This window comes from Rhododendron vialii, chromosome 10a, assembly GCF_030253575.1.
Source record: "Rhododendron vialii isolate Sample 1 chromosome 10a, ASM3025357v1".
NCBI lineage: Eukaryota > Viridiplantae > Streptophyta > Magnoliopsida > Ericales > Ericaceae > Rhododendron > Rhododendron vialii.
In genome coordinates this window covers 8,881,065-8,896,518 of record NC_080566.1, presented here as the reverse complement: position 1 = coordinate 8,896,518, position 15,454 = coordinate 8,881,065, and the positions used below count along the sequence as shown (strand labels likewise).

Genomic DNA, 15,454 nt, shown 5'->3' with positions numbered 1-15,454 from the left:
AGTACGGTGAATGAGACTTATCTCATGATAACCTCTTTAAGAATTGCCAAGGTTAAGTTTTGTTAACTGGGGTGGTTATGTGGCTCCCATCCTCTTAACTCCATTCCAGCTCTCAGCCATAGGGGTTCTTATCACTAAACCAGAAGTGAATGAGACTTATCTCATGATAATCTCTTTAAGAATTGCCAAGGTTAAGTTTTGTTGACTGGGGTGGTTATGTGGCTCCCATCCTCTTAACTCCATTCCAGCTCTCAGCCATAGGGGTTCTTATCACTAAACCAGAAGTGAATGAGACTTATCTCATGATAACCTCTTTAAGAATTGCCAAGGTTAAGTTTTGTTGACTGGGGTGGTTATGTGGCTCCCATCCTCTTAACTCCATTCCAGCTCTCAGCCATATGGGTTCACTCCATATTCCATCTCCCATGAGAACCTCTTTAAGAATTGCCAAGGTTGTTTTGTTGACTGGGGAGGTTTTGTTGACCATTGTGGTTTAACTCTTATTGAGAAGACTTACATGATTATGTGTAACAATAGGGTGGCCATGAAGTTGGAAACCATTAGGTCTAATATGACCTCTAACTTGACAATACTGGCATGTAGGAACGAATTTAACAAAATTATCATTCTTAATATATATCACGAGCCTTTTCAATCACGTTATTGATAATTTTTGTAGTGCGGAATTTTAATGTTACCTTATCTGATTGCAACTCATTCACTTTACCTCCGAGTGTTTTTGGGGGGTGAAGCTTCATAAAATCCAATTAAGCTCTGTTTTATCACTTGCCGGTCTTTGTATGCTGAGAATATCATCCAATTTCTTTTACCTTGTAATTTTAAACGCTCACATAGAATATTAGCATTACCCATCTCAGCGTTTAACATATTTATTTTACTTTTTGAGGTGGTGTTTAAGTCAATCAAAACCCTGTTTTTTTCTTGAAGAGAAAATCTCAATCTCCTTACTGATCAGATTGTCTTTTTCGCTAGTGGTATTGCTCAAAAAACCTTGCAACTCTTCCACAGGCTCTTGTACGCTCTGGACACATTCGCTCTCGCTCCGTATGGTACTTTTTCTGTTTATGTTTGTATTTGTTCCGTAGTTGGATCAGCTGTTTTCCTTAGTATGTCGAGGGTGGATCCCTTGCACCTAATTCTGCGGTCATTCCTTACTATTATTCCTTTAGTCGGACATGCTTAGGAAACATTAAGACATGTTGCAACACGTTAGCAAGTCTGATTACAATCTTTAAAGGTGAAGGAGAGGCCATTAATCCTGTGGATGCTTAGTTCCTGAGTACTAAGGACACACAAAGATACGTTGCGGACACGTTAGAGGTCAGATATTACCATTGATATGCTTAGTGGTTGAGTACTTGACGTTCGTGATATTGCATTCCCATAGATGTTTAGGTATTGAGTACTTATGTTTCTACGGTAATGATCCCTTATGTCACCATATCCTAATTTATAAAAAGAAGTTGCGTGCACGTCTGTGTTATTGCGTAGCGTAAATATTTGTGTCATGCCTTTGTATTCGTACTTATAAGTGACGACTTAATAACAACTCTTTTACCAAGTTGCTCCTAAACGACGCTTCAAGAATATTGCTAATGTTGTCAGGGGTTGCTAGAGGAAGTGGATGGCAGCATATAGGAGCATTTGTCAATCTTGGAGCGTTTTATCTGGTTGCGTGCTCTCCTATTGGGTTTCGTTTTCCATATGGGGGGAAGAGGCTTCGTGATCGGATTAACAACAGGGCCAACTATGCAATTCGTTCTCTCTCTCTCGTAACAAGTTTAACGGATTGGAGACACAGGTATATGTTTCGAATGCTTCCTGTGTCCTAGTTTTTTCCTTGATGCTCACTGTCTACTAATTGCTAAGAATGCACTAGGAAAGCAAAGGGCTATGTTACCGGGGGCAGAACCAAAATTTCCAAGTAGCTAGTAACATACCTGATTTTGTTGCCTATTAATTTGCTTATCAATAGCAGAAATTTTTTGAACTTCCCAAGGGGCAGTGATTAACATGCTAAATTAAGTTCTCAACATCGGTGAAAAATGCATACAAATTCTCGAATATATACTGATCTTAATGAATAATTTTATTCAAATTGTAACTTTTTTGGCCTTGTGTAACATCCACTCTTATTAGACCATTGTTAGTAAAATTATAGGAGCACTATTAAAAGGAAACACACATGTAATTTAAGTAGGAATTCATACACGCTGAGCAAAATTTCATTTTGTTTGTGGGTCAAATTCTTGAATTATAATAAAAAGATCAAATTATCAACGAAGAAGTTGTAGATCGGGATTTGTTTACACCGCCTGTCGATGATCGACCGGAAGGTGGCGATTATGAGAATGCTTCCTATTTTATTATTTCGTATTTATGATATAACTAGTTTTTATTTCTTTGTATTTTAATGAAATGCGGGACACTTGGCATACTCCTACACATTTAGAAGTTAAAAGGACACTTGTTATCGTCCTGCACACTTTGAAGTTGAAGAAAAGTTATTTAGACACTTGGAAACAAATTAGAAGAATGAAGAGTAGTGAGAAGTTAGGAAGTTATTTTCTGCACATCTTTGTTTTTCTATAAATAGCATTTTTAGGCCTCATTGTAAAACCCCTACACAATCGCCCAAAGGCTTCTACTTTTTATCTGTACTTTACTTTTCTTGCTCTAGGAGTAGCTTGTAATGTAACCGTCCACTCGACTGTGTTTACATTGTCGATCGACTTCTACTTTGAAGAATAATAAAGTCCATTTGTTGTTCTTCTTCCATTTCCATTTCCATTCACTTCATTTTGTTTGCTTCCAGAGAAGTCCTAAAATACGGCAAGGAACCAAACTCCACTACCACAAACATCCACATTCCAGTATGTTGAATATTTCTCTGTCGATCATCGATAGCAAGCAAAACAAAAGACAAATAATTTTGGCTCTAGAGGAAGGGCCACATTACTAATTTGGAAGTAATGACACAACTAATCAGGCAATTCGTTCAGGTTTTGGCTCACGTTTCGGCAAATCCACAAGATGACTTAGCCCAAGAATTTTCAACCCTATTACGAAGGTTGATTGCACCAGGACAAGGAGAAATTCCTTCTTCCAGTGGTTTACCAAACGATAGGAAAACTCCAGAAACTTCAGATATGCCTGGGGGGCATCCTCAACAGGTATATACTAATCCTATATTTGAACCTCTGAATGGAGCGAATAGAATTCCATTAGGGTCCAGCCAACCAAGGCCTAGCCCAACAAGGCCAACGAATTTTTATCAACTAGTTCCAAATATTAGTGGAAGTAATGGAATTGGAAGTGAATATGGTAATGGCCAAAATAGAAACATTCCCACTGGTTTCAATGTACCGCTTGGATTTGGTACCAGTCAAAGTCAATATGTGCCTCCGATGACACACTACACATCAACCACAAGGGCCCAGAATCATTTGTTCAATTGTTGATCAACAGTATTTGTAAGAGGTATGGATTTTTCAAAAGCCATCTATATTGGTATTTGTATTGGTTTTGGTTGAAATATGCCCAGTTTTGATTAAAAGGTGTAGATAATGTTCATTGCTTTTCTACAATTTTGGGCAAATATAAGTGGCCAAATTGGCCACAATTTTGTCCGCACCATCACTAAATTAGAAGTGCTGGCAAAAATCAACTGTGAAAATGAAAGCCTTGCATGTGAGGCTGGAACATTTTTCGAAAATAGAATAACGGCCATTTAATGGCCAACTTTGGCACCATTCTGGAAAAACAAAAACAAAATTGGACAGAATGAGAGGCCAATGTAATGAGAAATGAAAGCCTAGAAAGGCTTCAACATTTTATTTGTTCAAACTAGGCCATTCGTTGGCCAATTGTTGGATCTAGTATAGATCGAGATCCATTCTGATGCCTTTCAAGTCTTCATTTATGACAACAGAGCCTGATCACAAAGATTGACCATGTATGGAGTAATCTGTGACCATTTGGCCATGAGCGAAACGTGTTAGCATCACAAATACATGTGGAAGGCCTTGGTCATAAGGGCTTTGAATGCTTTACAGATGCAAATGGATTTGGTCCATTTTTGAATTATAAACCTCCATTTGGCCATGTATGTCAAACATCTATACAAGGCTATTATAATCGCTTTCTCTCGATTTTGGAATATTTTGTACATATTTGGCCTGTTTTACAAGAAATGAGAACATATTTGGCGAAATTATGAAATGAGAAATAGCCTTCTTTTTGATATGGAGTTTGCATGAGGGGCAACTAGATTATGACCTAAAATAGAAATGACAAGTGAGGGAAGGCTATGGCTTGATTAAAGGCTTGACTTGACAAAACAATGGAACGAAAAAATGAGAGAGAGAGAGAGATTTCAGCCAAGGAGAGGGAGAGAGAGCCAAGATTTTTGCTATAAATAGCACTCCATTCTTGCCATTCAACTCACACCTTCAAGTCTTCAACTTCTCTCTCTAAAAATCTTGTGTTCTTACTTTATTCTTGCCTTGTTCTTCATTGTTCTTGAGTTTTGTTGAGTTCTTCAAGAAACTCTTCCTAGGCCGCCACTAAACCACCACTCAACCACCCTCTCGATCCAAAAAAAGTTTAGTAGTATAGTCAAGAACTAGTTTTGAGAGAAACCTTTCTCTTTCGAAGCTACCGGAAGCTTACCGTAGGAAGTCACTCCATCCGATAGTCGACTTGCTTTCCGTAGCCGCCCTACCACCAAGAAGAGCGGTAGAATACCTCTACTTACTTACTCCAAGTATACGTAGAATTTTCCTTATCTGTTAAACTCTAAGTATATTGTATGATGCTTGTATGTTGAAGTGCATGAAACTTGAAAACTGTTTTACTAAAGGCTTGAAAGGAAATATGAGCATGTTGAATAACTCGACTTTTACTCCTAATAAACATATGTTGTTTTGAACTTCCTAAAAAGGAAGAAAGAACGGATTTTGAAAGATAAGAAATTATCGCTTGATTGGAAGTATTCGTATTTTGATCTTTATGATTATTATGAGCATATATATATAATTACTAGGATTATTTGCCTTGATGTGTGATATGGCATAAGTGGTCTCCACTCCAAAGGTGTCCGTACATGTGGCATTATGCTTTAAGTGGTAATTTGAACATGATAGGTAATATAGAGTTGGACGATCTTGCTAGTTTAGTTTTAAGATTACAATGAATGATTCATGTGTACTTACGTGAAAAATCCTACCGCGGAGTCCATGCATAAAAACGAGACACAGAAATTGAGAAAATTAGAAACATGACACTTAAGGTGTTGTTAATGGAAGGTGTGTTTTGAAAAGGAAGTTGTTTTGAAAACCGCAATGTGGCCGGACATGGTAGCCCATTGTGTGGTGTATGTGTGTGTGTGTGTGCCAATGGAAACTCGGAACGGCGGAATCATTGTGAGGATACTCGGAAGACCGGAACAACGGGATCGAGATTGGGTGTGTAGCTTGGTTATCTGCGGAAAGAAGCCAATGCAAAGTTTTGTGTGCCAATGGGAACCCGGGATGGCGGAACCATTGTGAGGATACTCAGGAGACCGGAACGACGAAACCGAGGTTGAGTATGTAAAAACGATTTTGAAAATGTTGATTTGGTAAATGAAAGGTGAAAATGGTGACACGGTCTACGATGAGTCGCGTAGGGGAAACTTAGAAATCATAGATACCAATGTTAGTTGAATAGTGAATGCGAATGTGTAATTGTTAACTGTTTTGTTAAATATGCATGTACTATGTGGAAATCGTTAATCTTATGACCTATTATTTGTAAGTTAAGAGTTAGTGGGTATGAGATTATTCTATTGAGCTCCTGAAACTCATGGTGTTAACTTTGGTGACCCTGACATATTATACTGGGGGCGACGCTGGTATAATGTGTCAAATTTTGTAGATGATTGGGTGAACTGTACACCTTGGAGGCTTTCGGAGCCGAAGAGCTGGCAAGGATGGAGAAGCAGGCGGAGCTGTAGTTAGGAACCTTAGTTTCCCTTCCCTTGTGTAATAAAAGTACTCTTATGGGAGTTATGATGTAATAATGAGCCAATGGGAGTTATGATGTAATAATGAGCCAGACTCTATTTAGATTTTCAATAAAAATTGTCCATTTAACGTTATCAAAATTAGGGGCGTTACAAATTATGCATATTTATGGTGTTAGTTATGCATATTTTCTAGCCAAAGTTTTTGTGACAAATTTATTGAGGGTTGTACCATAAGTTTTTCCAAATTCTATATAATCTACTTTCTATTCACCGTACGATTCTTGAAAAAACTATTAGTACTTCTTTTTTTTTTTTACTTGGAAAAATAGAACTAAAATTCCTGGCAATTACTAAGTCAAATTAACAATTATAAAGCAATTGTATTTGAAGCAATGCGTATTGAACGTACCAATGGAGGTGAATTTGGCAATCCTATACGTGAGCAAAATGATAAAGTCTGATTTCCGTTTGACCAATAAAATAAAAAAGAATGATAAAGTCCAATCAGTGATTAATTTTATATTGACGAAATGGTATTTATTTATGGAAAAGAAAACCAAGTTTTCTGATGCAAGACTCAACCATTACTCGGGATTGCTTTGCTTGCGTTAACCAAACAAGGTTCATAATAATAGTTCCATGTCATGTGTAGTGTAGCACAGTAGCAGTTAACAATCAAAACATCAGCAAGAAGCCAAGAACTAAGAAGGTAAGATACATACAAAAGCCAATCTCTCCGAGTAAAAATAAAAATATTAGTGACATACCCATGTAGCACAAAAGGTAAGACAGAGACGAAAACATAAACTTCCGGGTCAATTGGTGGTTGCATTAAAAATCAAGGCGGCCATTAAAAATCAAGGCGGCCAGTAGCAGTAGCTATATTCTATTCAGCCGGCATCATTAGCTATTCGATTTGACGGAATCATTAGCTGTATAGAAGATATAAGACATAAACAAAAACAAAGATCTCTGGGTCAATTGGTGGTTGCATTAAAAAATACAGGTGGCGGGCAGCAGTAGCTGTATTCTATTTGGCCAGCATCAGTAGCTATTCTATTTGGCCGGCATCATTAGCTATACAAAAGATAAGATAAGACATAAACAAAAACAAAGATCTCTTGTCAATTGGTGGTTGCATTAAAAATTTAAGATGGTTGGTAGCATACAAGAACAAAGACCTCCAAGTCAATTCAAGGTTGCATTAAAAAATCTAGGTAGCCGGCGATAATAGCTGCATTCTATAGGCAGGCATAATTAGTTATAAAAAAATTCAACGTGGCGGCAGCAATAGCTTTATAGAAGGTAAGATGTATGCAAAAGAATCCGAATCGATTGGTGGTTGCATTACTCCCGCCCCTCATGGGACTCGAACCTTCCGCCAAGGAGGGACATGAGCAAACCATCTCACCAATTAAGCAAGGTTTCTCGAATTACAAATTTGCTAGCGGGGAGATAAGTTAAAGTCTATACTAATGATAGTCAAATAAAATTCGGACATGTGCAACCTTTTTTTGTCATCCAAACTTAAATAAAATGTTAACGTCAATGGTCAATGCCAAAACCTTCAATCTAGCTTTTTATAGATTTCCCCACTTCTAAACGTAGTAAAATCAAAATATAAACGGGAAAAGCCTTTGGTTGAGCAAAATAAAATATGATTGTTCTCTTTTCTATCTTCCTATTAAAAGTAATAAAAGGAGATGTAAGAGAAGTTGGACAACCTTGGAGCACCACTTGATTTACAAAAATGATACTCACACAACAATCCAAACACAACAACTTACACAACCTCTCACATGCATGTGGGCTCCACACACACTACTATGTGTGGGCCCCACATATATGTGAGAGGTTGTGTAAGTTGTTGTATTTGGATTGTTGTGTGAGTAGCATCTTTGATTTATTTACAACAAATTCTAGCTGCCGGCCACCTTGATTTTTTAATGCAATAAAGATAGGTGATTTGTTTAGGTAGTCGCGATTTGTGAATAATGAACGTTCCGCCACTACCTCTAGAGCAATTGGTGGTTGCATTAAATGAAAAGGAATTAACAAGTTGGAGATAAGGACAAAGTTCACCCAACAAAAAAGAAAGAAAAGATTTATGCCTATATATATATAGACACACACACACACACACACACACACACACACTAGCGAATGTCCATGCCTGAAGGCACGGCTCAAACATTCAGCACACGCAAATTAAAACTAAACAACAAGTTTAACCAACTAAGACGCATAGAACAAACTCAAATGCATAAATCTTGATCAAAATAAAAAATACCATCCAAAACACCGATGAAAATAAAAATGATATACATTAATGAAAACGTGTGCCTCGAGGAGACATCTAAAAAGAGAATATTAAACATGTCAAGACTAAAAATCTTCAAGCATATTGATACTTTTGAGCTTCGAGGCTTCTCAATCACAATTCTAAAAAAGAATGATATGTCAACAGAAGCCCAGTTAGTATGCCAAGTCATTTGTTTAAGGAATGATATATGATAATAGAGAAAAATTAAATTATAATACTCTACAACTCGTTGCACCTGGTATGATAAAGCAAACCATAGCAGAACTTCAGGGTAAACAATATCGGTAGTGGAATCTGTTTCTTCTTCGGGGAGAGGGACAGTCATACGGTCAAAAGACATGCACCTTGATAATACCACATATAGTTGCCCATAACTAAATACAGGTGTGAGCAAATTGACTCCAACGAATTTGACAGATTGTCCTTGTGATTTGTTAATAGTCATAGCATATGCCAAGTGAACTAGAAACTGACGCCTTGTCATATGAAAAGGAAAATCTGAAAATGACGGTGATAAAGATATTCTTGGTATGAAGGCCAATTTGCCAAATTGTTCGCCTGTTAAAATCTTAACTTCAAATAATACGGGAGCCGCACCTGACAACCATCATCCTTGTGCCATTACAAAATCCATTTTTGGGGCAATATTTCTTTACAATATTATAGGGCAACCTACTTTCAACTTGAGCTTAAAAGGCGGTAGCCCAGTAGGATCTAATGAGTCAAGATACTCATTGGGATACCGGTTAGTGATGTTTCTATCCATTCTGTCATCCTCACATATTTTATTTGCAGCTAGATAAGTGTATCTATTTCCTGGAAAAATATTTTGTACTAGTGCAGTACCATTTATAGCATCCACGTCATCAATCCGAGCAAAGAGAATCGTGCATTCAGTTAAAAATGTTAGGGTCGATGTATTTGTCACATCCAGATGGGGATAAACTCTCGACAAAAATTCATTTAGATTTTGACATCTACCTATTGTCGATGGAAGGTGTACCACTTCTTGAGGGTTTGTTCCAACCTAAGAAAATATTGAAGTATAAATCAATAACCAAACAAAAGTGTGAAGAATTACTGATTCATTAAAAAATTAATCAATGTCAAGAATGATCAAAATTATTATGCAATATTACCTCCATTAAGAAATTTGCATAAGCAACATTTCCAGGATCTGTCGTATTCAATTGCATGTTGAAATTCAATGCCAAGACACATATATCATAACATAGATTAGAGCGCCTAAGTGACGCATTAACAATTTCCACACGAACTCCTTTGGTTACAACTGGTAAAATTTGACGAAAATCCCCTCTAAGCACTATGGTGATACCCTTAAATGGTTTAGGATTGTCACGGATATCACGTAATGTGCGGTCAACTGCTTCAACACAATATTTATGTTGCATAAGAACTTCATCCCATATTATCAATTTTGTTTCTCTAAATAACTCTACCTGTAGAGATTGCTTGGTAAACCTGCAGACAGAATTTTCTAACACATCTAATAGGATGGCAAACGTTGAGTGTGCAGTGCGACCTCCTTCCAATAACAGAGAAGCAATTCCGGATGAAGCAACAGTAACCATTATATGCCTAAGACTACGACATTTTTGTGTAATGGTGTTGTACAAAAACGTCTTTCCTGTGCCGACACCCCCATTCAAAAAGAAGATAGTTCCTTTATTTCCAAAGACAAAGCAAATAATGGCATCATAAGCATTGCGTTGGTCAATGTTAAGGTGACTGATAGTAGTCTCTGTATTTGCCTGTTGGGCTTGGATATGAAGTTGTCGATGTTCCAAAATCAAGCTGTTACCAACAACTGTGCTCCAATTTTCGGTAGGTTGTGGCATTGGAATTCATGTAAACTCTTATCTGTTTCTTCAAGCATCTGATTGAGAAGATACAAACCAAAATCTTCAATATGAGTCTCGGTTGGATTAGGAATGGCAAATAACGTGTAAATTTTGTACGCGAGGTCATTGCATATATTTATAAAAAATCGCTTCCATAATTCCAACGGTTGCAGTGGCGAGCATTGTGTAAGAATAACACAAAACAATCTCCGCAACTGATACCTAGTCTTCATTATTGCAGCCTTTTGAAGACATTGAACCCATTTATCATCATCTTCCAAAAGCCCTCTAGCAACACATGCCGACTTAAAAGTGTTATAAATAACATTGTCTACTGTGCGCAAATCTTTATAAGATTTTGATCCTTTGACAATAGTCAATAGCAAACGTAGATAAAATTTCTCACCACAATTAGGGCTAGCAAAGTACATTCTCCCGATTGCGAACCCAAACTTTCTTGGTGTCCACACATTGTTTGTCCTATTCCAAACAAAGTACTGTGGAAATTCCTGGTAAGTATAGGATGTAGAATTAGGCTTGACAACGTACCATGCAAAAAACGTAGTCAGAGTTGACTTTTCTACTGTAGTTCTAGCAATAATGTCTTCCAATGATTCTTTGGGATTGAAATTAACGCAATGCATTCTAGGTAAATGGAGAGCGAGCCGGGCAACCGTTGGAACCTCTTCGTGCATATGATGACCGAATATATGCCAAGCAGCTTCTGGTGGTCCAATATACCTTCCATCAAGGTATTGCTTAATTTCATTAGTCGATCCCAACACCATTGTTGTCCTATCGTAACCCTTGTAAATGTACTTGTGAATGTATTTTACATATCTCATCCCAGCACAAACTTCTACATTAATATGACAATTGAACATTTTGGATAGATGAGGATTATATGGCACGACATCCTTGTTGTCAACTTCGTGCCCCCTGACAATATACACTTTCCCATCATTACAATGGCAATAGATGGGATATCCATTTTCGTCCAGGTTTCTACAAAGTCGCGAGGGTACCTCTTAGTGCATTTTCCATTTTCTATGCAAGATGCATGCGGATTTTGAGCACTGCATGGCTCATGTACCATACAACTCTTGACCATTTCAAACAGTTCAAGATCATCTTCTGGATTTGGAAATTCAGCACAAACTAACTAGTCAACTTGAGCGCAAGTACGGATTTTATCCCCACCTTTAAGAAAGAATAGTACATGCATATGTAGGAGACCACGTTTTTGAAATGCAATAGTGTATACATGGGCAATTTTCTGACCAAACACTTTATCTTTTTCAACCTTCTTCATCAAAGCCTTTCTCTTTAACTCGAAAACACGGGTAACCAAATCAGGACGGTCAACAACGGTTTGATGAGGCAATAGAGCTGAAGTAATTTCTAGCCATTTTCGATTTGCAGTCATGGTGAAGAAAATATCAGGGTGATGGTTATATCTCGTGATAGCCATTGAATCTTGAAATATCTCAAACATATGTCTTGGGTTACTAGTGAACGAAGATGGCAAAATAAACCTTTGACCAATTTGATCAGGGTTCAAGCCATCAAGACCAATATTAGTCAAATCCTGGTATAGAGAAGAAAAAAGTCTCGCTTGATTAAGCTTATAGTATGTCAATCGATTCTTCTCAGTTGCTGCCCAAGCATCTACCAAGAAGTCCTGAAATAATTTTCCTCCTCTCAAAATGGTTGGAAACTATGTTGTACACTCAAATAAACGATAACTATAAAAATCCATTGAGTTAGTTGCTCTGCCGCAGGTCAATTATTTTTCACATCCCATTGTCTCATCTCAGGTTCCCGTCCAAGTTCTCCATGTGGGAATAGCATGACGTAGTGTAATGGCAAATACGCTGGGTGACATTCATTAATTTGCATCAATTGACTATCTCCTCTCAAATGCAAGACGATATCTCTCATGCCGCTGGCTTTAGATCCATCTCCTGGTATAACTACCGCAATCTCATTTGCCGTTTGTAGATTATATGTTCGTCGATCTTTTGACGAACTATAGTGAAGATGGGTTGTTGTCCCACCACGTCCAGTTGATCCAGAATTGCATATGCTTGACGAAATTTATCCACAAAATGGATTAACTTGCAATAGAGTTTCTTGTATAGTTTCTAGTACATCCTTTCTCAACTGCTCATTGTTATGACTACAGACTTCCAAATCTGAAGTATGATAAAAAAATATACAGTTGTGCATACTTTGCATCTTTTCCATGTTGTGGCAGCAGTGAACCTGCTCGAGGCCGCAATTCCCCATGGATAGTGAAAGATGTAGGACCGCTTCCAGTAAGCACTCGTGGATCCAATGTAGCACCGTGATTGGTGAAAGCATTGGTTGCATTGTACCCTCGAGCATGCTTTCGAAATGATTTCGATCAGTCATAATCCCCATCATACAATGCTCGAATTGGCGAAGGGGGTGTAAGAAGTGTATGTAGCCTTACCTTTCCTTGCAAACAGCAAGTGCCGAATAAGGGACGACTTCTAGAAGATTTTGTCAATCTCTCATCCATCCAATGTAGGGCTTTACAATTTGTACATTCAATATCCATCTTGCCAAGATAATGCCTTCCTATATTTATGTGAGCTCTGCTAGGTCCCTCAAAATTCATAGGAACTTCCACTTCTTCATCCAATCCGTCTTCACAACATAGTTCCGCTTGGTCAGTAAGAGTAGACCTTCAAAAATTAAGAAATATTCGATGGAAAAATCTGGGAGATGCAATCGTCCCAAAAAAAAAAAGGCTTATTGATTCATGTGCGGGGGGAAGATATGTTTAGCATGAAGGATGGAGACATGGAAGTTTGGGCAACCCTTTGTCGCCTTTTTGCAGATTGAGTGACATTTAATCCCTGTTCGAAGCAGTTGAGAGGACGACGATTGGGTGTTATAGAGGGAGAGTTCACATGTGGGATTGGTCCAGAACATTCCCTGGTTTGATCTATTTGCGACTGTCCGAAACACTTTTGGATAGTGAAATAGAGAGCGGTAGAAAAACGATGAAATAGAATGGTGGGTGTAGACTTTCTTGAGTAATAAAATCACAAGGAGCATGCAAACGTACGCGTACAAATTTGGAAATTGAGATATACCTTAAATTGGTTGGTGCATGTAAATTTTTTATCAATTTGTGAGACTCATGTTCATCCGACTAATCCAAACGCACGTTCGAGTGACTAATCCAAACGCAAATATGAAATAGGATCATGTAACTTTTCAATAAACGATTTTGTTTTGGTACAAGTAATGGTACGGGTACATATGGCTACATACAGATTCGAACACAAATATTTTTAGAACCGGTTGAAATAGGATCACGTAACTTTTCAATATTTTTCGAACACAAATGATTTCTAATTCTTTTCGGGCATATGTTAGAAAGATTTTTAGAATAGTTTGAATCAACTTTTTAGGATCCAAAATGAGTCCCACACCAAATTGATAAATCATTAGTCTGCACTTAAGTGGTTTTTTCACAAAACGTAACGCCTTACTGATATTGGATTGAATTAATTTTATTTAGGGACTGTTAAAAAGAATTTAAAGTATAATGAGCGGCTTGTATCATGTAAGTGACCTTTTAACAAATCGTAACGCTCTACCAATATCATATAGGCCCATTTTAGTCCCACAAAAATGATTCAAGTTGGTCATTATTTTTAAAATATTTTTGGGTTCCTAAAAAACATTAGCTTAGTCCGATATCGATAGGGCGTTAGGAATTGTGAAAAAGCCACTTAATTTTGGACTAATGATTTATTATGTTTTGTGGGGCTCATTTTGGGTCACACAAAGACTATTAAAATCGCAATAGTTTAATTGGTGGTTGCATTACTCCACCAATTCAATTCAATATTGATACAATTTTACGAATTGTGAAACAGATTTTTGTTTTCTTTGTTTAATGCTTGAAGAAATTAAATAGACATCCTATATGAGAGACTTATTTAGGTGTCCATCCATATAGGTTTGAATACTTAAGTCTTCATCCTTAAAATGTATTCTTGTCCTATTATACCCTTATATATAAATATAAATAAATAAATAAATATATATATATATATATATATATATATATATATATATATGGATATTTATTAATAACACTGATATATACGGTTACCATCTCCACAATTTTAGAGATTAGGCACAATCCAATTTCAAACTCACCTCCCTCTGTTGATCCCGAACCCAATTCAAACCCACCCCCTTTGTGGATCCCGAACCCACTCCCCCTCCCCTCAAGCATCGCCGCCCCGTCGACGTCAACATCCGCCCCTCACTTGCTAATGTGGCAAATCCTTTTTTGCGTCGGCGATTTGACGGCGGAAGGCCCCTAATGCTTCATTGGCGCTGGTGTGCCTCGATATTGTCGAGGAGGGCGTGGCCAGATCTAGATCCATTTACTGCGATCAGTGCCAAGTCGTCGGTGAGTTTGTCTACCGAGTCATCACTGGTTCTTCTCCTTACGTCAATATTTTATGGGTCAAGCACTATGGGGTTAGCCGGGTTCTTCTCCACCGATTCGTTGTTTCTCCCGTCCGCGGGTTGTCGTCTAGGAATCTCATATAAACCTCAAATACTTATGGCTCTTTTTCAAAGTTCATATACGTGTATGTGGGCATAATTGTGATACATGAATTAAGGCAGTGTTCTAAATGGTGGTCAAGTTGGCCCCATAAGTATTATGTCTGATTTTTGTCATGTTTGTGAATTGATAATATTTTGTTCATCTACCTCGATTGAAACCTACACTTCTCAAAATTTGTCATGTTTTTTGATTTTTGTCATATTTTTTATTTGATCATGTTTTGTTCATCTACCTCGATCGAAATCTACACTTCTCGAAACTTGTCATGTTTTCTGATTTTGTCATGTTGTTTAATTGATCTTGTTTTGTTCATCTATCTCAATCGGGTTTTGCCATGTTTTGTGAATTGATCACGTTTTGCCATGTTTTTTGGCTTACACATTCGTTTTTGTAAGAGTCGTATTTTCTTTTTAGATTTTAGGGGATTGAAAATATGAGAGAAAAAATTCAAAAAGATTAGGTGGGAGAAATGTTTGAAAGAGGAGAGAGAATTGAGATAATTAGAAAAGATTAAGAAAAAAGAGAGATTTGAAAAATTAGGAGAAAGAAAGGGTAGTTTAGGATTTAATTGAATTTGAGGATGGAAAGATAAGTATTAAAACACATTAAGATGAACA

At 37.3% G+C, this 15,454-nt stretch overlaps 1 protein-coding gene and 1 pseudogene across 1 annotated transcript in view; both read left to right on the top strand.

Annotated features, from left to right (window-relative positions):
- LOC131302589 (protein DETOXIFICATION 14-like) overlaps positions 1-15,454 on the top strand; it is a 145,086-nt pseudogene that overhangs the window by 112,804 nt on the left and 16,828 nt on the right.
- Positions 1-15,454, top strand: part of LOC131302592 (protein DETOXIFICATION 14-like) — a 43,058-nt gene that overhangs the window by 12,403 nt on the left and 15,201 nt on the right. The window lies entirely within an intron of this gene.